Source organism: Arachis hypogaea, chromosome 13 (genome assembly GCF_003086295.3).
Source record: "Arachis hypogaea cultivar Tifrunner chromosome 13, arahy.Tifrunner.gnm2.J5K5, whole genome shotgun sequence".
NCBI classification, from domain to species: domain Eukaryota; kingdom Viridiplantae; phylum Streptophyta; class Magnoliopsida; order Fabales; family Fabaceae; genus Arachis; species Arachis hypogaea.
In genome coordinates, this window is record NC_092048.1 from 8356439 (window position 1) to 8379114 (window position 22676).

Below are 22676 nucleotides of genomic sequence, written 5' to 3' on the forward strand. Positions count from 1 at the left end.
TTTTACTTTCTAAAACACATAAGCACTCCACCTTGTGAATCAGTGAAATGAAGGAGAGAAGCATATGGTTAAAGTTCATAAATTGGATTCAAGTTTGGATTTTGGATAATTCAATGTTTCCTGCAATTTGATTATGGTCTTTTGTTTTAGATTCACTAAGTTATTTCTCTAGAATACAGAGAAAATAGTGTCATTGATGAAATCCAAATTCTATCATTCCCGGTAGCAATTTCTTCCAGCCATCTAACTAAAATTGTTGAAAGTTAACTCTTGATTGGTTAAGCCCTCGATTGAATCATCATTGAAATTCTCAAAATTCTATCAACATGAGGGCTAAATTTTATTAGACAACCCAAAGCTAGTCTCTGACTCTCTTCTTCTTCTATTTTTTTTTTAATTTCTTTTTTTATTTTTAAAACAATGGCATGTAAGTGCTTCTTCTTTCTTTACTTTTATTATAAGAAAACTGAGTCCATGCCTTAACTTATTTACAATAGTGATTTCAAACCACTGTTAAGAAACTGTAACTTAAATGTTTGAACGAAACGAACCATCGAAGTTGGCAATCATCGAACTTAGATAGCCTAACATATTTTAAGTTTTAAACTGGAACTTAATTCTGATGTTGTTGCATAAATAAGAGATAATGCAGATTAAAACAAAGCCAAAAGGTAGTTTTAACAATGAGATGCAAATAACTTTCTCATTCATATAGCATTTTTACACTTTCAAAGGAATTATAGAATCTTCAAGGTATAAAGACAAAAGAGCCTTCTGTACAAAATCTCAACTAATCTATGTCAATCTCTATTAGTTTTTTATTGCCCACCCAACTGAGAAGTGAGACTTAAGAACTCACCCTCACTGCATGGAATTGTGAGACCACCGGTTGGATGATCATATCCGAATTCTTCTTCTGCTTGGTTTAGTAATTCTTGAAATGAAGGCTGGTTCAAGTAACATACAGGAATCACAAACCGCCTCATCTTATCTCCCACATAGACTGCAAGATAGCCTTTTGGAACATTAGTTCCTTTTGATGCAGAAAGTGATGCCTTTCTAATACCTGGAATGCGGAAAGCCATTGTTTCTTCTTGTTGTTCAAAAGAAAAAAGAAATAGATTGTTCTTGAAGGATTTGATTTGAGAGAAATATGTGAGTACTGATACTTGAGGAGATGCAACTGATTTGTGTTGTTTGAGAACACAAGAAGAAGTGTATATATAGTTGCCATCCTGAAGAAATAATTCTGATGAAGCTGTAAAATGGGGTCTACATAGTGAAATGATCACAAGAGATCACATGGTATTGTCTTGGAGGTCTCTTTCAAGGACTTGAAAGTTAAGTGAGAGTTCATACATCATACCCCACCTTCTGACATAATTGCCAAGAGATTATGCATGTCAAATCAAAGACATCTACATTAATGCTTGTTCATATACTAAAGATACTGAATCAGACATGCTATAGACATATCTCATGTTTCTTCAGATAGACGTTGCTATTGACAATGAAATCTGTAAACCTTGGCCACAACTCTGAACCAAACTTAGGCACATCCTCACAAACCAATGTGAACCTGATTTTTCCAGTACACCATATTTTTAGAAACATATCCCATGGAATCCGCAAACCATAGACAACATGATCTAATTTGTGTTGGCCTCCTCTTCATAAGGTAGACTTTGAATTATGTACTTATTACAGGTTTGAGAAAATCCCCGAAGACAACACCATGTGACCTCTTAAATGCCCTTGTCTCCTAATAGGTCCCATTTCATAGCCTTCCTCCACAACCAACCATTCAATTACCAATTTTACAACATATCCTTCATCTATATATATGTTCATGGCTGCAAGCATTTGGCAACGACACAAGTCATTCACATCCTAAAGCATAAGAAACTCAAATACTTGCATCTTATTTACAAGTCATTTGAAAAACTAGTATTTCTTCAACACATACAAAAATGGGTTTTCGGTTACCCGGTATTGTAAGAAAGGCATCATTTACTTCATCTTCAAAAGCTATGGAAATTCCAAAAGGTTATCTTGCAGTTTATGTTGGAGAGAAAATGAAGCGGTTTGTGATCCCCATATCATACTTGAACCAGCCTTCATTTCAAGACTTGCTAAGTCAAGCTGAGGAAGAATTTGGTTATGATCATCCAATGGGTGGCCTCACAATTCCTTGTGAAGAAAATATGTTCTTAGATATCACTTCTCGCTTGAGTTGATGCTAGCACCATCAAGATTAGGCTGACTTAGAAATAGATTACTTAACACAATTTTTGTAGCAATTTCTTACCCTGAGAAAGTTTTTCTCCATTTTTTGTATCCTACTATGAAACTCAATGAGAAATTTATGCACATAAACAAATGTCTCCCATTTTCTCCTTAAATATAAATGTACTCTTAAGTTCAAAGGCAATAATAAGCTGAAGTGCGGTTCATAAAATCAATTTTCATGATGTGGTTTACAATAAAAGAAAAGGAAAGCAGTAGATAACTTTCATGATTTAATAATGATGATGCTATACTCCTAAGTAAAAAAGTTATTATAAGAAAAGCAGTAACTAAGTATGAATTTGCATAATATTAGTTTTAATAATGAGAACGACTAAGTATGAATTTGCATAATATTAATTTTAATAATGAGAACGTTTTTGGCCAGTTCAATTATCCAATTATCACTATAGGATGATTAAACAGCTTCAAGGATCAGTCCCTGTATTTGCCATGTCCCACTTTGCTTTTATCTGTCTTTGAAATCTGTGTGGACCCTTCCCAATTTGTACATAGTGGTCACTAAAATGTGGCCTCTGAAATTACAATTGAGATTGAAACACTAATCCAGTTGTATTCCATAATGTGATGTTAACATTGTATTATGAGTTACATTTGTTTGCTGCAATCAACTAATGACCCCATTTCTTCATGTGACTGAGGCCCCATTTTTTCTATGACAGAAGATTCCTCAATTTTGAGTCACACAGCATCCTCACATGAACATGTTATTTGGTTTGAGGGCCACAACAAAATTATATCCAAGTGACTGGTTCCTCACTGATCCATATTCACCACAAAAGCATCTGAAGATATCTTAATCCACTTATTCATTGCTATATTTCCTTCTTTCCAATAACCAAATAGACTAAGGGCCAGTGACTTGTGTAACAGCTGTCATGAGTATGAAGCTAAAACCATTATCAAACTTTCCACTTTTGGTCTTTCTTGGTATGATACAATGGTTTTTACAAAAATTCAGAATAATAAAAAGGAATCTAACTGTTGTATGATCTTTATCCAAGAAAAAAGAAGGAATTCAATGCATGTATAAGTTTAAATCCATAGTCTGATTGGAGCATACTATGAACTTTATGAACATATATACTAGCATGTTATCATGTATGTTATGTTGGTTCTCTTTGTAACACTACTTTTCAAAGTCAATCTGGTATAAGTTGGCACCTCACAGATGCATGTCAACATCAATGTCAATCTAAGAGAACGTGTGATGTCTAAAGCATATCTACTAATAGATTATGTATGGTTTAATGCATGGACATATTTTTGGTGTCACCTATGCTATGCATATGTCTTTGCTTTCAAGAGGGTAATTTGTTAGCCACTGTATCAGAAAGTGGGGTATGCAATCCTTTTCAACTTAGCAATCCATAGAAACACCTCCAAGACAATGCCATGTGATCCCTTATCACTCATAAAAAATAATTTCAGTTGGAAATTGATTTGAAGGTTCCCTACTTCTCTTAGCATCTATATATACCAAATTTTTTGAGGTTCTAAAGGAACACAAGTCATTTGCATCCTTAAGTATCCCTAACTCAAATACTTATTTTTATTTCTCATACAAGTTCTTTGAAAAAACCACTATACAACATGGGTTTCCGCATTCCAAGTATTAAAAGAGCAACAAAAACAATTTCCAAGGGGATTGATGTACCAAAAGGCTACCTTGCAGTCTATGCTGGAGACAACATGAGGCGGTTCGTGATTCCAATATCATACTTGAACCAACCTTTATTTCAAGAATTGTTGAGTCAAGTTGAAGAAGAATATGGATATGATCATCCAATGGGTGGTCTCACAATTCCGTGCAGCGAGGATGAGTTTCTAAACATCAGTTTCTAAACATCGATTCTCACTTGAATGGGATGTAGATCATGCTATTAGGATGTAGATAAATTAGTTGAGAGACATATTTGTCCAGAAGGCACTTCATTCTTTTTCTTATGGACACTTTCCATTTTGCTTTCATTCCTATGGAATTGTAAAAAGGATTTTCTGAATGAGAAAGTAGTTATGGCAAGATAGTTTTGCAACATAAAACACTTTTTGCTATTGTTATATCTCAATTCTCTAATGAACTAACTCGTTTAAATGAGATACTGAACAAGTGAATATAGATGATCAGTCTAACAAAATGAATGGTTCTTGCAAAAATTAAGTTCCAAAGGGAAATTTATTATATATCTTGAGGGTGGTCCCAGCTTCCTTGAACTCACCCCAAAAATTTCTCTTGAATGATTTATCTCGAACAATTGAATTTAGAAAACTATGAAGTTGCACCACTTCTTTGGCAAACAAATCAACTACTTCCTTGGCTATGTAAAGGTATGCTAGACTAAAAAAATGAGCATATTTAGTCATCCTATCCACAACCACCAAAATAGTGTCTATTTCCAAAGCCTTGGGCAATCCCCCAATGTAGTCCATAGATACACATCAGACCAAACATTTATGGGAATTGGTAATGGTTATAACAGGCTAGCAAGTAGCAATGTCTGGTGCTTATTCCTTTAGCAGACCTCACATTCTTTGATGTATTGCAGAATTTGTCTTTTCATCCCTTCCCAATACATCACTGCAGAAATTCTCTTGTAGGTCCGAAAGTATCCAAAATGTTCACCCACATTTGTATCATGAAATTCTTTGAAATAATTAGGAGACAGAAGAAGAATCTTTCCATTCCTAATAATGAGACCATTTGCTCTTTCTCTTTTATCTTCTATTTCTTTCTTTGCATTAGTTTTCTCAGGGCATTCAAAGGTTTGCATAGATGTGTATGTGTTATTTCAACCAGAGCAATCTGAGGGCATGCTCTTGTTGCATGCCTCCTAAATCCATTATCTATAGCTTTCAACTTAATAATAATTTATCATGCTAGTTGGCTGTTTCACCTTGCTATTGAGTTGCATGAACTGAAATGTAGGAGACTATGATCTATTATTGGCCGCCACTGTTTGAAAAGGTGGGGGACGCACTTAGCACGACCCCATCCTTTAACCCCCTTCAACAATTATTTCTCTTATAAATACACTTTCTCTTGCCTTCAAAAACAACACAAGTCACTGGCAATCTGAAGATCAATACTTGAACACGTTCTTCTTAAGCTCTAGAGCTTTTCCTTGCTCTTTCATTCCCTACATACACAAGAAAAATGGGTTTCCAGTTTTCCTGTCATCCAAAAGGCAGCACTCTTAGCTAAGCAATTTCAAAATCCGTAGAAGTCCCAAAGGGTTATCTTGCAGTGCATGTCGAAGAGAATAAAAAATGTTTTATGTTGAGTGAAGATGAGGAAGAGTTTGGATATGATCATCTCAAGGGAGGTCTGAACAATTCCTTGCAGTGAAGATGTATTCCACCAACTCACATCTCCCTCGAGTTGAGACTGATGAAGAATCTCAGACTCTGAGACTAATTGACATAGATTAGCATACATGTCATAATAGATTAATATAGAGAATTGGAATGACAAATTCAAAGAGTGTGTACTGTTTTTTTTTTTTTCTTTTTTTTTTTTGTATAAACAAATTGACAATGAATTCAATCACTTAATTGTGTTTTGTTTATCTATAACATCTTTCAATTATCTCGAAGCAATTAACAGCCTATATATGCAAATTTACTAGTATGAGAAAAACCAAATTTGGCTTTTCTAATAAATTTCAAGCATGAGCAGAACACATCAAGGAAAGAAAACTCTGTTTTGGAACCAAGTGATCCTTCACCATTTCAACTTCATATAGACAACTATACCATCAAACTTCAATATTTTAGAGGAAAAAATTAGCAGACGACATCGTTTTGCAACATAAGCAGGAAGCATAACATCCTATCCGCTAAACATAATGGATTTTATCGAGTCATAAGGACTAAGATCCTTCATCACAATTCAATTTCGTAGGTCCACATCTAGCATTACATTTCAATTTTGTTGGATAGAAAAATCCAGCTATATCATACATCACCACAATCTGATTTTGCAGTCATATATAGGTCAAACATATTACTCTTCCACACATTTCATTTTTCTAGGCTCACAAGAATAGTGAATATTGTCCCACAATTTTACTATCAACAAATCATTACACAGCTTTTCTCAAAGGACAAAATTTTAATTTGATCCAATAGTAAGTGAACAAAAAAACTAAATCATCACAAAAGACTTGAAATGACTCTGCAACTAAGTTGTCATGCTGTAAAAGTTTATATCACAAATTGATAATGAATTCAATCACTCAATTATTTTTCTGATAACATCTTTCAATTCTTGAGCGGCAGCTTATATATGCAAAGTTACTTGTAGAGAGAAAAGCCATATTTCACTATTCAATGTTCTAATAAATCTCAAAACATAGAACAATAGCACATCAGAGAAAGAAAACTCTATTTTGGAGCCAAGAAATCCCTCAACACATTTCAACCACATTGGAGCCAAAAGATCCATAGCCATATTTCAGCGTCACAAGGTAAATTATACCATCAAACTTCAATATTCATAGGTCCAAAAAGCCAAATAACATCATTTCGCAACATAAAGAGTCAAGCATATCATCATATCCGATTTTTTCAGGTCATAGGGATCCTTCATCACAATTCAATTTCGGTTCATAGGGCCTAAGATCCTTCATCACAATCCAATTTTGCAAAGCCACATATATCATCAATACAATTTTATCAAGTCATAGGGACTGATCCTTCATCACAAATTCACAATCCATAAGGCCACATATGTCATTACATTTCAATATGATTGGACAGAAAGCCAACTAAATAACCTTTCCACACTTTTCGGTTTTCTAGGATCATAAGCATCATGAACATTATTGCACAATTTTACCATCAACAAATCATTACAACTTTTTTAGGGGAAAAATCTTATTTGATCCACATAGTAAAAAAAAATTCATCACAAAAGAATTGAAACAATTCTGCAACAAATTATTTTCCCAAACGGCTCAAGCATACAAGGTGCAAGGTAGAATTGAAATAAATTCAAAATCCAGAGTCCCATCCAAATCATAAAAATGGAAGAGAAAATTGTGCATCCCAGAACTTCCAAACCCAAATGGCAAAACTCAGTTGCCCGTAAATTCAATAACAGAAAAATAGTTGGGGAAATAAAGAAAACCTAACTTTTCCAAAACCAACTCATCCCCAAGATAATAAAAAGACAGCACTAATAATCAAAAGCAAACCTTTTTTCATTTTTAAGACATGAATATATTCCATAAGAGCAACGATTTGCACACAAAATTTTGTAAAACACAGATTGACAATGAATTCAGTCACTCACTTATTTTCTGTTTATCCATAACATTTTTCAACAAAATAATTATCTATAACACCTTTCAGTTCTTGAGAGCTTATATATGCAAAGCTACTTGCAATAAGAAAAACCATATTTAACTGTTAACTGTTCGGATAAGTTTCAAAGCATGAACAAAAGCACATCGAAGAAAAGAAATACTATTTTGGAGACAAGAGATCCTTCACCACATTCAAACCACACTGGAGACAAGAAAAACCCTGTAAAATCCCTACAATACCCCTTGTTCCTCTTTTTTTTTCAAACCAAACCCTAACCCTCTTCTAACACACTCACTCACCTCTCACTACCGCACACACTCTCACTCCCCTCACACCCTCTTCCTCACAGCACACACACAGACTTGAAGGAAAAAGAAAGAAAGAAAGAAAAGGGAAAGAGAGAAGAGGGGAGACCGTGAGAAGAGAAGGGAGGAGGAAGGAGAGAGCTGTCCACGCCGAGCCACCACGCGAGGAGAGAGAGAGCCGTGCCTCGTCATCGCTGGCCTGGAGCTCGCCCTTCGTGTCCGTCGCGTCGCCACCAGCCACGTCCAGCTCGCCGCCGTCGCATCGCCATCAGAGGCCAGAACCGAGTGAGATGCCTCTGAGAGAGGGGACGAGCGCGAGAGAAGAGACAAGGAAGAAGGACTGCCGCCGTTCTGCTTCGCTACCGTCAAACTGCTACAGCTGCCGTGCCTTGTCTCCATCGCCGCTGAGCCTCAACAGCCGCCATGCCAAGTCGTCGTCACTGAGGAGAGCACGAGGAGAGAGAAGGGAGAGACTTCGCGAAAGGGGAAGGAGAATATAACAGAACTCGTCGCCGGGAAGAGGGGTAACGGTGGTGTGTTGCCGCTGCTGCTGCCGTTGCTGGGGAAGGAGGTCACATTCGAGCTGCGGCCGCCGTTAGAGCCATTCCTTGCTGGCGCCGTTGCTGGTCCTATGCTTCCGGTTTAAGCATCTTATCGGAGCTAATGTTGCCATCACCGTTGTGGTTTCTGGAAAAACGCCGCCGAACCTTTGTTTTGATTTAGGTCTTTTCCTTAAACTTGCATCGTTTCCACTTTTGCTCTGCTATTATTCCATTTATGCTATCTTGTTTCCATTCTATTTCAGCCGCTATAGCTGTGACTATTACAAAGTTGTTGCTGCGGGATTAGTTGGAGTTGTTGCTACTGCCTCGGTCTAGATTCTACGTCCTTTCGATCCATTCTATTCCAACCATCTTTACCTTTTTAATTTGCCACTCCGGTTTCAGTTTCTTCGGTCCCCTGGGACCAAGTTGTGAGTAGGCTTTACATTTATAATTGTTTGGCTTTACGTCTATAATTATTTGGATATATGGTGTTTGAACTTAGTTATACTTATAAAGATTATTATCAAATGATTTTAAATTTGGTTTTACTAATTGATTTATTAGAACTAAATGCTTATCCTTGTTAAATTCATTTTAATATGCACATGAGACTATATATTTTTATGAGATTATATGTATGTTGAAGAAGTTTTATATTATTTTAAAGTACTTGATTTTATTCGAATATATATTTTTGAAGTATTGAAATTTTGTTGGTACTCACTTGTTTTGGAATTGTGAAATATTTTGAAATGCTTTAAGATTGAGAAAATATGATTGAATATGATTTGGATGAAAAAATATTATCTGATTTGATTTGATTCGATACCTTATATATTTGTAAGATCAAAGATTTGTTGTATTTGAAATTATATGTTTTGAATTGGTTTGGGAGGCTCGTATTAGAAAACCGTAGTTAACGGCGGTTATGACGTTAACCTAGATGCATCTGGCTCAGACCTCAGCTAGCAGGGGCGTTGCTAGCCTAACGTGTAGGCCACACGTTAGATCTGTTATTCCGTACGGACACACTAGAGGAAAGGGCTACCCATAGAGGTGGAGCCGCCTAAGTGTGGACTTTTGATTTGATTTCTGTATGAGAACTCCCTTATTGATTCACTTATTATTATGAATTATTATTTTCTAATTAAAATTATTTTTGATATAATGTTTATATATGGTCTCATGTCGATTATAGATGTATTGTCTGGCCACTGGGTTGCAAAACTCATTCCGTTTTTCTAAAAATAATTTTTAGGAACAAATATTTGAATGTGTGAGCCTTCTATTCAAGAGTAATGATCTGCAATTGGTACTTCATTTTTGTTGAATTCTTAAACGTCATATGCTCCATATATCACAGGAAGGATCCATCCATATCTAATTATTTTACCTTTTATTAAAAATATGAAATTATTCGTTTTAGAAACTGTAAATTTCTTTAAAATATTTGTAACTTTTTTATTTAATTTATATTTGAGTTTGATAGGCTTGCTAGGGAACTGTTTCCCTAAGCGCCGGTCATGGTTCATTTTGGGCCGTGACAAAGTGGTATCAGAGCCAGGTTTAATCTGTGTAATATGGAGCAAGTGTCCTATGATAGGATCACAATTGTATAAATAGAAGCGCGCCTATTTGTACAAATTGTGGCACTATCAAAGACCTATAGGAATGTCTTCTTGTCCTCTATGTCATTGTTGTCTTCTGATTATTGAGAGCATGCGTCCTCTCCGCTTCTTACTACTCTTGTCCTTTTGTACCCAATCTTGACATATCCTTTGGTAGATTTTCTCGAATGTGTTTTTGCAAGGGTTTAAGTTTTGGTTCTGGTTCGCGATTTCTCTCCTAGCTAGTTCTAATTTTCTCCGATTTTGTGAATGTGTGCTTTAATCTTCTTCGTCTTTGGGTTGTTCTCTATGATTCCTAATGTCAATAGTTCATGAGTTACTTAAAAGATTTGATTTATGTTTGTTGTGAATTACAATCTGATTTCCTTATAGAATTGTATTTGGATTTGTGGATTGCATGAATTTGTTGAGTTTCTGATCGAGATGCTTTATTCTGGATTTGATAAGCGATATTGAGATTTTCCTTCTTATGTTGATGATTTTTGAAGCTAACACAATTTTGATTAGCTTTTGATTCTTTTTTTCAAATCAATAATTTTGAAAACAGCTATTTAGTTGCTCAAGAAGGACTATGTGATGCAACATATGAATAGAGTGTTATCGTTGTTTGTTCGATTGTTGATTTTCTTTGCTTAAGTGTAGTGAATTATTTGGGTGATAAGTTAGCTTTTTGGATCTAGAAGTTTAGTTTTGTTTTTCTAATTGATGATCTGTTTCCATTATGGTTCTTTGTTGCTGAATATGACTTTTTGTCACGGAACCATTTCCTGCTTGATAAGTTGAGAGAAAGATTGTGAACGCTTGCCTTTTTGGTTGGTGATTATAAGATGAACTTTGCTTTTGAGTATAATCTGAAACCTGAAAATTTTTTTAACCCTTGCTTTTCTGAAAATTTCCTTATTTTCAACTATTGTTCTTATTCTCAGAGGTTTAGGGAGATTGATTTTCTTGATTTGTAGTGCCTTTGTGATATTTGGAAGTAGATCTTAGAGATTGAAAAGAATTGTTGACAATTTTTGATAAAAAGACTAGATATCTAATTTCTTAAAGCAAAATAAATTACTTATACGAATTTTTTTTTCTTTATTATATTCAACTAATTATTATAAATCATGCTTTCTTATTATGTACCCCTTAATAACCCTAGTTTTAAAATTATCTGATTTCTCAACGAAACTTGATGTTTCATGAATTACATTTGGTTGGGTTTGTGGAATAAAATAGTGTAAGTAAAATTATGTACTTACTTGAGCTATACAATGATACTTTAAATTAAATTTTCACTAGGATTGAAAATATATTATTTATTTTAATGTGATAATATAGGATTTTTGTGAACTTTGTTGTTTTTAAATTTATAAGTGGGAATCAATATTCAAAACAACTTGAGATTTTATTAGGACAATCATAATATATAGAGACTATTTTGGTAATTTTTTAACAAGTTAGGATTTTTTTTTATTGAATGATTAGTAATTTGAAAGTCTTTTCTCTTGTAACGAAGTTATTGCTAATTTTATTATTAGTATTATGGAGTATTTACTTGAATATTTCCTTGCTTTACATCTTAATCATTAGCTTCTTTGTCACGATTATAGAAGCTCTGTTCTCTTGCTTTGCACTCATTTAAGTATTTAATTATTATAATTCTTGACTCTTTGCGAAGTTGTTAAAGTATTTCAGCATTTGGCGTTTTGATTTCTATTAGAATGTATTTTATACATAAAACCTCACCATTACTTTAAGCTTTTCCTTTCCTTTTTCTTTTGAGAAATTTCTTTTACAAGGATTTCACATCTTCCTCCAACCATTGATGATTATATGCTCCTATTTTCATTTTATTAATTCTTATGCCTATTAAAATTTTAAGAGCCATTAATATCGGTTGAAAACTGCTGCAAAGCAAATATAGATATTTGTCTATATAAAATGTGCATCAGTGTATGCATAATGACTGGTTTACAATTGGTAATTTATAGTTTATAGTTGTTGTTCTCCTTTTCACAAAAAAAAAAAATAGTCAACTTTTTCTATAACTATAGTTATACTTGCATGTGTGTTCTCTATTTATCCAAAAAAAAAGATAAAGTATATATATTTATGAACATGATTTTTTTTTCTTTTGGTGTTTTATCTTTACAAGAAATCTAATTTCATACTAATTTTCTGAAATTCTTTTGCTATGTGCTTTGATTATGTTAAGAGCAAATTCATAATTGGAGATTTAAACCAAAAAAATAAAAAGAAGAAAGTAGTTATTATAATTGATTCTACTGTGTTAATTGCCAATACTTTAAATTTTAGTTTTATTATTATTATTATTTTATATGTGAATTTATTTGTAACTTCATACTAAGTTTAGCTACATGATTATAGGTGAATTTTGGCCTTGGGAATAATGAGATGATTGCTTGCATTTTCTCATTATGATTTACGTTATTTGTCTTTTATTTATAGTCAAAAGCTATTAAATTTTATTCTAGTATACTTAATATTCAAGGTTATGGCAATAATTATTTCAAATGACCTTTGTCAAAGAATTCTAGATAAGAGAAAATGAGGATGTTAATTTTTGTGACAATTACTGTTTTTAATTTTCATAATTGTACAATTGTCTTTTTAAAAGGTGCGGTCAAATCTTCTATTTGTTGTTTTGCTTTGTCTCTCTGTTATTGTCTTTGTCTTGTTGTGCTTGGGATTTGGATTTATAATTGTTGTGGGTATTTTATTTACGTTGTATGTTTGTTGCTATTTAGCTTTCCTTACCTATAGTGCTGTTGCTTCTTATTGTTTTCTTTAACTTCATTTGTCCTAGTGTTCTTATTTTGCTCGATAAATATTATAAAATTTTTAGGCTTTGTATGTTCTTCCTCTTCTTTAATTCTAAAAGATTGTGTGTTATTTAATTGTGTTTCTAGTCATTCTCTTAAATCTTTGTGAATATTACCATTGATTTTAGTGGCCATCTCTTGTGAACTTCGTACTTCTTTGATCCAACATAAACTTGTTTTGACTTCATACACCATCTTTTCTTTTATTGTTCTATCAAAGTTCTTGATTCAAATTTCCTTACTAAGACGCGATTGATTCTCTTTTTGGCATGCTTCACTGTTTTTGTATATCCTTGTTTAGTTGCGATCCTACGCATCTCCCCGAATTCTTGCGAATACCATCTATGATGTTTGCTCTTTTCTGCCTAAGTTTAGAATCCTTTTAAACAAACTCGTGTTTGTTTCAATATCACGTGCGATTCTCAGATATAGCAAGCGATACGTTAGTTCTTTAGGACACAGCTACCGATGCGGAAGTTCAGAAAGTTGAAATTTGAACACTTGACATAAAACTAGTTGCTACCATGGATATGTACTACAGAACCAAGATTGTATTTAGAAAAGATTGACGAACGACGTGAAGAGGGTTATGTATATCTGAGTGGTCAAGGGAACGAGAGTAGCGAAATGCCAATGACATCGTTTTATCAGGATCCTATCTTGTAACTTTTGCACCTCGTTATGCTTATTTCTCATGTTCGGTAAAGTGCTAAAATCATGTAAAGTTTGAAGATTATATCAATTTTCGAGGACGAAAATTTTTATAAGGAGGGTAGAATGTAAAATCCCTACAATACCCCTTGTTCCTCTTTTTTTTCAAACCAAACCCTAACCCTCTTCTAACACACTCACTCACCTCTCACTACCGCACACACTCTCACTCCCCTCACACCCTCTTCCTCACAGCACACACACAGACTTGAAGGAAAAAGAAAGAAAGAAAGAAAAGGGAAAGAGAGAAGAGGGGAGACCGTGAGAAGAGAAGGGAGGAGGAAGGAGAGAGCTGTCCACGCCGAGCCACCACGCGAGGAGAGAGAGAGCCGTGCCTCGTCATCGCTGGCCTGGAGCTCGCCCTTCGTGTCCGTCGCGTCGCCACCAGCCACGTCCAGCTCGCCGCCGTCGCATCGCCATCAGAGGCCAGAACCGAGTGAGATGCCTCTGAGAGAGGGGACGAGCGCGAGAGAAGAGACAAGGAAGAAGGACTGCCGCCGTTCTGCTTCGCTACCGTCAAACTGCTACAGCTGCCGTGCCTTGTCTCCATCGCCGCTGAGCCTCAACAGCCGCCATGCCAAGTCGTCGTCACTGAGGAGAGCACGAGGAGAGAGAAGGGAGAGACTTCGCGAAAGGGGAAGGAGAATATAATAGAACTCGTCGCCGGGAAGAGGGGTAACGGTGGTGTGTTGCCGCTGCTGCTACCGTTGCTGGGGAAGGAGGTCACATTCGAGCTGCGGCCGCCGTTAGAGCCATTCCTTGCTGGCGCCGTTGCTGGTCCTATGCTTTCGGTTTAAGCATCTTATCGGAGCTAATGTTGCCATCACCGTTGTGGTTTTTGGAAAAACGCCGCCGAATAGTGCCTTTGTTTTGGTTTAGGTCTTTTCCTTAAACTTGCATCGTTTCCACTTTTGCTCTGCTACTATTCCATTTATGCTATCTTGTTTCCATTCTATTTCAGCCGCTATAGCGGTGACTATTACAAAGTTGTTGCTGCGGGATTAGTTGGAGTTGTTGCTACTGCCTCGGTCTAGATTCTACGTCCTTTCGATCCATTCTATTCCAACCATCTTCACCTTTTTAATTTGCCACTCCGGTTTCAGTTTCTTCGGTCCCCTGGGACCAAGTTGTGAGTAGGCTTTACATTTATAATTGTTTGGCTTTACGTCTATAATTATTTGGATATATGGTGTTTGAACTTAGTTATACTTATAAAGATTATTATCAAATGATTTTAAATTTGGTTTTACTAATTGATTTATTAGAACTAAATGCTTATCCTTGTTAAACTCATTTTAATATGCACATGAGACTATATATTTTTATGAGATTATATGTATGTTGAAGAAGTTTTATATTATTTTAAAGTACTTGATTTTATTCGAATATGTATTTTTGAAGTATTGAAATTTTGTTGGTACTCACTTGTTTTGGAATTGTGAAATATTTTGAAATGCCTTAAGATTGAGAAAATATGATTGAATATGATTTGGATGAAAAAATATTATCTGATTTGATTTGATTCGATACCTTATATATTTGTAAGATCAAAGATTTGTTGTATTTGAAATTATATGTTTTGAATTGGTTTGGGAGGCTCGTATTAGAAAACCGTAGTTAACGGCGGTTATGACGTTAACCTAGATGCATCTGGCTCAGACCTCAGCTAGCAGGGGCGTTGCTAGCCTAACGTGTAGGCCACACGTTAGATCTGTTATTCCGTACGGACACACTAGAGGAAAGGGCTACCCATAGAGGTGGAGCCGCCTAAGTGTGGACTTTTGATTTGATTTCTGTATGAGAACTCCCTTATTGATTCACTTATTATTATGAATTATTATTTTTTAATTAAAATTATTTTTGATATAATGTTTATATATGGTCTCATGTCGATTATAGATGTATTGTCTGGCCACTGGGTTGCAAAACTCATTCCGTTTTTCTAAAAATAATTTTCAGGAACAAATATTTGAATGTGAGCCTTCTATTCAAGAGTAATGATCTGCAATTAGTACTTCATTTTTGTTGAATTCTTAGACGTCATATGCTCCATATATCACAGGCAAAATCCATCCATATCTAATTATTTTACCTTTTATTAAAAATATGAAATTATTCGTTTTAGAAACTGTAAATTTCTTTAAAATATTTGTAACTTTTTTATTTAATTTATATTTGAGTTTGATAGGCTTGCTAGGGAACTGGAACTGTTTCCCTAAGCGCCGGTCATGGTTCATTTTGGGCCGTAACAAACCCTTCACCAAATTTTAAGGTCATAGGTTGACTATCCCATCAAACTTCAATATTCATGGGTCCAAAAAAGCAAAATAACATCATTTTGCAACATAAGGGTCAAGCATATTATCATATCCGATATATTCGGGTCATAGAGGATAAGATCCTTCGCCACCATTCGATTTCATAGGACCACGCATCATTGTATCTGATATTTTAGGGTCATAGGGACTATCATCCTTCGTCACAATTAAATTCCATAAGACCACACATTACTATATCCGATTTTCTTGAGTCATAGGGACTAAGATACTTTGCCACAATTCAATTTCGTAGGGCCACATATATCATCTTATCCGGTTTTATCGGGTCATAGGGACTAAAATCTTTCATCACAATTCATAGGGTCAGGTCATAAGGAATAAAATCCTTCATCCCAATTCATAGGGCCACATATATGGTTACATATATCATTGGACAGAAAAAGTCAAGTATATTACCTTTCCACACATTTTAGTTTTCAAAGGTCACAAGAATCATGAAAATTATCGCACAATTTTCCCATCAACAAACCATTACACTACTTTTTCAAGAGATAACATCTTATTTGATCCGCATAGTAAAAAAATTCATTGCAAAAGAATTGAAACACTTCTGCGACTAAGTTTGTCCTGCTATAAAAGTCAATCATATATCATTCTGCAAAAAATTCTTTTCCCAAACGGCTCAAACATGCATTGTGCAAGGTAGAATTGAAATAAATTTAAAGTCCAGAGTCACATCCAAATCATAAAAAGAAGAGAGAAAAAAACAGGGCATCCCAGAACTATCAAATGGCAAAACTCAATTGCCCGAAATTCAATAGCAGAAAAATAGCTTGGGAAATAAAGAAAAACCAACTTTTCCAAAACCAATTCATTCCCAAGATAATCAAAAACTAACATCACAATTAAAAAGCAAACCCTTTTTCTTTTCGCGGACTTGAAAATATTCAATAACAGCAATGATTTGCACAAAAAAAAAACATCTTTACAATGGACCCCGACGTTAAGTAACAAAATGCAAAAGATTTGAACAGAGAAACATCTTTATAAAGAGAACCAACAAAAAAAGGGGGGGAGGGGGGGAGATCCATCCCCGTTACCGAAACGTGAAGATAATAAAGTTTCTTCTCCCACCATTGTTGATTCATACATTCTTTAAAACGCTAATCAAGCAGATTTTGCAAAAGCACCAATTACCTTCGTATTCACCGTTGAAATTTTGTTGAACCGAGCCTCCGAATTCACCCACAGTAGAGCGTTGATCCCATTATTCAAAGTAATAGCAGAGAAAGAAAGAACCCAACAATGGAGAAAGAAGAATGGAAAATACCAAATTTAAGAGGAACAAGAACCGCTTACTGAGAAATCACAACCTGGGTAGGAAGTGTCGAGAAGAGAGTTTCGCATTCTTATATAGGTTGTCAATGGCGGTGTTTTATGCTTAGTGTACCCTATGTATGTGTGTAGACATTTAATAATTATAATTATAATTTTTTAATTCTGTGTAATCTTTTTTTTTTCTTTTGTCGGTCAATGACTAATTGAGTTTCTCATTTATGTAATTAGCACCGGAAGGTCTCTCTCTCTTTATTTATTTTTTTTCTTTTGGAGTTATTCACTATCAAAATTCAAAAATAATTAATTTACAAAGTAATATTGATAAAGTGGTAAAATAAAGAGTTAATCACTTTTAGTTTTATATTAAGATGGAGTATATATTTTATGAAAATTATAAAATTAATAATGATTAATTTTTTATTTATTATTTTATTAAATTTTTCTATTTTTTATTTTAGAAGATTCAAAGTGACATGTATTTTTAAAAGGTTTATTTCTGATTTCTTGAAATTCTTCTCTTGAAAAAAAAAAGAGTGAAAATTAGTTTGAATAGTATTTTTTAGGACATTGTCTTTAAATATCCCTAAAGTTAAATCAAACAACATTGAAAATACTCTAAACATTTAGACCGTGTATATCCTAATCAACTAATATATATAAAGAATTTCTTTCGTTTGAATGCCAAATGACAATGATAATCACCGAAAAAACTAGCCTCTTTAATTTTCACGTTTTGCAAGTACTAGTAATATTAGATAGGGTATTTTTACAATATGTGATCTTCTATATAGATGAGATAAGATTCTAGCTGGTATTGATATAATCAGTAAATGATCAAAAGACTCAGCATGTGAAAAGCGAAAATTCTTAATAAAACTGAAAACCTATTTCTTATTAAATCTGTCTTTAATAGTTTCTTTGTATATTATTTTAGTTTGTATAAGATGTCTAAAAATTTGTTTGGATATTATTTTTGAAAAAAAAAATTTTTATGATATTTTTTTAAATTTTTTTATAAAAATAAAAATAATTTTATGTAAAAAAATCTTTTTATTTATTAATTAAGTTTGGATAAAATAAGATAAAAATATTTTTTATTTATTTATTTATTATTTGAAAAATATTTTTTAAGAAAAAAAAATCTTTTAAAAAAAAGATATAAATTGTAGTTTTTCAAAAAAGATGTTTTTTTATTTTTCTAGTATTTTTATTTTTACTATTAGAAATTTGTCAAATATAATAAAAAATAAAAAAAAAGATATTTTTTATTGAAAAAAGATCTTTTTTTATAGATTTAATGACGCCCAAATAAGCACTAAATCTATGGAAGAGAAGCTAATTTCACTGCAAGTGAGACTTTTGTAGAATAAGAATGATGGAAAAAATGGAATACCTTTAATAAAATGAGAACTAGAGTGATGAGACCCGCATAATGTGCGGAGAGATAGATTATTTATACTATATAGTATATTTTAATAAATATTATATTAAAAATATTTTAGAGAACATATTATAAATAAATTTTAAATTTATTTATTTTTAAAAAAGACATAGGCTATTTATATTAGAGTTATACAAAACTGCATTTTCATTTTTTTTTTTTTTGATTTGCATTAATGGCTATATTTTATCTTTTCTTGTGATTTTTTTGTTTGCAAATAATTAAAAAAAATAAATGAATGAGAATAAAAAACATATAAAAATGTTATATTAAATTTAAGGAATTTTTGACAATTAGTATGAGAGATTAAGAAATGAAGAGTAGTAAGAGTCTTAATATGTATAAGTTGTAGAATTTGAATATTTGTAACTGAAATTTTTTACCATTAGTATAAGTCTGTAAGAGATTAAGAAATGAAAGAGTAGTAAGAGTCTTAATATATATAAGTTGTAGAATTTGAATATTTGTAACTAAAATTTTTTTATAATAATTATTATTATGACACTTTTAATGTATATTTATTACATTTAATTAGTACTTGATGTTTCAATTGAATAATAATATATAAGAGTTTTTTGTTTTATTTTTTTTTAAATATTTTACTAAGTAGTGATTGGTTGATTTTCATCATTTGCCAAGTTATTAGAATTGCTGATGTGACATTATTAGCAAAGAAAAGATGGCTTAAACTCATTGTGGAGAGAGTTGGTATCAGTTTTTATATATTATAAATAGATAAATAGATAGATAGATAGATTGGTGCAGACTCTGAAAAATCTAGGTGGATTGGAGATGGAGTGATTTGAAATATAGCTCTCTTGTTTAAACGGTGGTGGCGGTTTTCAAAAAAAGACTATCTAAAAAGATTGTGTATTCATGTAATAATTTAAAATTTTCAAAAATACTTTCTAGGCCGCCCATACCTAAAGAGAAGTCCTTAAAAAGATATTTGTTAGTTATAAATTAAAGAAGAGAGAAATTTATTCGAGGCTTGTTTATACACCTAAGGAATGGAAGAAAGTTTTGGGAGGACATTTGATTATAAAGCGGTGCACTGTAACATACTTTTTCAAGATTTTTCTCCGTCTCAAACTAAAGAGATTCTTTTATCGGAGATTGTGGGTTTTGTGATAAATTAAAATGGATATGAATTTTTCACAGAAGGAGAGAGTTGTTTTAATAGGAGATGGGCTACTTAACTAACTGCATGGAAGCTTATAGTCGGTCACCTTAACATCTGCGATAGAGGATTAAGTTGTATCGAAATTTTATAAAAAAAAAAAAAAAGTAATTATTCTACTAACTCTTTGGTATAGGTTATGCAGGCAGAAATACTTCCAAAAGATATAACAAGTTATAGTTTCACTAGCTTGGCTTGTCTTAGTTGGGCGAGTTAATACTAAAGAAAGATTGTGTCGTTAGGTGTCATTGGTCTGAATGATATTGTTTGTGTATTATGTAAAAAGGAAATTGAAAATATATTTTATTTGGTTGTGAGTATACTTGGCAAGTGTGGTGTGCTTGGTTGTTTGCCGTGGATAGACTAGAAGGAAAGAAGAGCGGAACCGGGGTTGATTAGTTTTTTTACTGTTATTTAGAATATCTGGCGTAAAAAAAAAAGATAGAATTTTCAAAAACAAGCACTCCGGTGTACAGGAAATTATCTATAGAACGGTTAAAAACTACCGAGAGTGGGAAGGTGTTGACTTCTTAATTATTGATGGCAATACCTGAGATGACTATGGGTTAAGTTTTACATTTTGTTTATTTTGTTATTTCTTTGTTTGTTCTTTTGCTCCATCACTTTGTGTTTAATTCTTTGCTTAAAAAAAAAATCCAAATTTGTCTCTGAAATATTATTTATTTTTTAAATTGATCTTTAAAAGATTTTTTTAATCAAATTCGTCCTTCAAAAATTTTAAGTTAGTCATATTAGTCATCCCGTCACTTCTATTGCTGATAGAGTCAAAATTTACTTATCTGGCACATCAAATGACACCATGCTCACCATAACACACAGACACAGTAGTCCTACTTAGCAACCAACATGATAAGTTTATGCAATTAGATTAAATCAACCTCAAATCGAGAAAACCTTGAGGCATTGAAATCTCTCAATTTAGGGTTGATTTGATTTAAATTCATAAACTTATTATGTTAGCAGCCAATTAAAACGGCCCGGTATGTATTGTGGTATTACTTAATATGTTGTATCACTTAATATGTGATATCAACAAACTCTAATATCATGAGCAATAGAAGTAATGAAAGCACTAATTTGACCAACTTAATATCATTCAAAGACAAATTTAACTAACAAAAAACTTTGGAGACCTATTTAGAGAATGGGTGATTTTTTAGATACGAATTTAATCATTTACTCAATAAATATTCCCTAAAAGTTAAATTAATTTATATATTTTCCCGTATGAATTTTATGGACTGCCATTGATTTTCAGTACCTGGAAACTTTTATCTATGTCTTTTAATCTGCAGATTTTTGCTTCCAAAATCCTGTATATGATCATACATAAGCAAATCAATAATACTAGTTGCATTCATAAAATATTTGGTGTCACAGCGTAGAGTGTGAAACTAAGAAAAAAGAAGCATTAACTAGTTTTTTAATTTTGATGGCTAAGTATTCAAGTTTGGATATGTCAAGGCTTTAATTTTCTACACTGCTTTTACAATTTGTGGCTGTGTCGAAATATTTTGGCCATATCCTGTATGCAAGTTAGGTTCTAGCAAATGAATTTGCAGCTTCTGTGTATGGTAAATTCTACCACAAATTTTGGATAGTCTTACTGGATTTTATAGCCTCTATAATCTTTACTCTTCTATCATATTGCCTTAGGGGCATAGAATAAACAAGAGAAACCGAAATAACAGAAACACAATGAGCTTAAATAATAGTTTAGATTTTCATTAACAATAAGTAATGAAACTAATAAACACATTCCACTTTTGCATGAAAGCAAAGGGAGAAAAAAATCTACCAAAGCACTATTGTACACTACACAATTGGTTTCAACAAAAATGTTATGTCAGTCTCTTTGCTCTGATGAACAACTTAAGCCTGAACTGATATGATATCTAAGAACATATCTTCTCTGCATGGAATTGTGAGGCCACCCATCGGATGAACATATCCGAATTCTTCTTCTACTTTACTCAGCAAGTCTTGAAAAGAAGGTTGGCTCAAGTATGCTATTGGAATCACAAACCTCTTCATGTTTTCTCCCACATACTCTGCAAGATACCCTTTTGGGACTTCTCCACTCTTTGAGGTTACTTGTGTAGATTTTCTGATACCAAGTAAATGGAAGCCCATGATTTCTTCTTGGAATGATCTCAAATTACTTGTAGAAGAAGCAAGCTTTTTAATTCAGATGTTTAAGTTTGTGTTTGAGAACACAGAGTTGAGTGTATATATATAGAATCTGAGGTACTTGTGTGGATACTGCTCTTTACGGATTTGAATGGTTAATCAGTTACTTGATGATGGGGTCTGCCGGTTTAGTGAAGAACATGCTCATGAGCCATCACAAGGTGTTGTAGAAGATTTGCTAACAAGATCACTTCTTGAAAATGAAATAGATTTGCACAGCTAAGAACTTAGTTATTATTTAACCAATGCAATGCCTTGCTTCATAAGTTCAAGACATGATCAAGACATGTAACATTTTCTATAATATTTATATGCTAACTGACAGCTAAAAGTACTATATCTTGAAATTTTGAACCTGATATACAATCCATTAATTTGGTTTGTAGCTTTTGGATAATTTCATAGAGAAAGAGAAATAATTGTAGTTTTTGGAGGCAAGAAGGGACAACCCTATTGATGGTTGTCTACCAATCAAAATCAAAGGTGTTATTTGTCACAACTCACAACAGCTTGCATGACAAGTCTTGTGAAGAGTACAGAAAGTACTTCTGAATGTAGTCTCCATCTACATCCTCACATTTTTTTAATCTTCA

At 33.2% G+C, this 22676-nt stretch overlaps 2 long non-coding RNA genes across 2 annotated transcripts; both read left to right on the plus strand.

Moving 5' to 3' along the window:
- Positions 1-7875: 7875 nt before the first annotated feature.
- Positions 7876-9141, plus strand: LOC112736973 (uncharacterized). The gene is made up of 2 exons (XR_003168849.3): positions 7876-8642; positions 8725-9141. It is a non-coding gene; the product is annotated as an uncharacterized lncRNA (long non-coding RNA).
- Positions 9142-12456: 3315 nt separating this feature from the next.
- LOC112736975 (uncharacterized) lies at positions 12457-17471 on the plus strand. Its single transcript, XR_003168851.3, has 2 exons — positions 12457-14763; positions 15594-17471. It is a non-coding gene; the product is annotated as an uncharacterized lncRNA (long non-coding RNA).
- Positions 17472-22676: the final 5205 nt, after the last annotated feature.